At 61.0% G+C, this 395-nt stretch overlaps 1 non-coding gene across 1 annotated transcript in view; it reads left to right on the plus strand.

Moving 5' to 3' along the window:
• The window catches only part of LOC148008461 (5S ribosomal RNA), a 119-nt gene extending 16 nt beyond the window's left edge, over window positions 1-103 (plus strand). The window contains exon 1 of the ribosomal RNA XR_015690108.1: window positions 1-103. This exon is cut by the window's left edge and continues 16 nt beyond it. This is a non-coding gene — a ribosomal RNA (5S ribosomal RNA).
• The last annotated feature ends 292 nt before the right edge of the window (window positions 104-395 follow it).

The following is a 395-nucleotide window of genomic DNA, read 5'->3' on the forward strand; positions in this document are numbered from 1 at the left end:
GCGCTAATACACCGGATCCCATCAGAACTCCGCAGTTAAGCGCGCTTGGGCCAGAACAGTACTGGGATGGGTGACCTCCCGGGAAGTCCTGGTGCTGCACCCTTTTGCATGCTTGTTTCGAGACCGTGGCATGGAAATCCCCTCGGATCACGTCTCGACTCTCCAACGCTGACATCGTGGTAGGAAACCCCCTCGCCTTGCCATGACGCGGCGCCTCCTCTCCTCGTCGCGATTGTCTTTGCGTACGTCGTGCCTGGCCCCTCCCTCTGCCTCGCTCTCACGTGATACCCCCTCCTCAAGATGCGAGGTATTTTGGGAGCGGAGGGTGTGCCATGTTGTGGGGGGGTTCGGTGGAGCGGGGTTTTTCCGAGGAGGGAGGGCGTGCCATGTTGCGC

The sequence above is a fragment of the Lygodium microphyllum genome, unplaced genomic scaffold, assembly GCF_053477565.2.
Source record: "Lygodium microphyllum isolate KBCC unplaced genomic scaffold, Lygodium_microphyllum_v1.1.10 scaffold_130, whole genome shotgun sequence".
Classification (NCBI taxonomy): domain Eukaryota; kingdom Viridiplantae; phylum Streptophyta; class Polypodiopsida; order Schizaeales; family Lygodiaceae; genus Lygodium; species Lygodium microphyllum.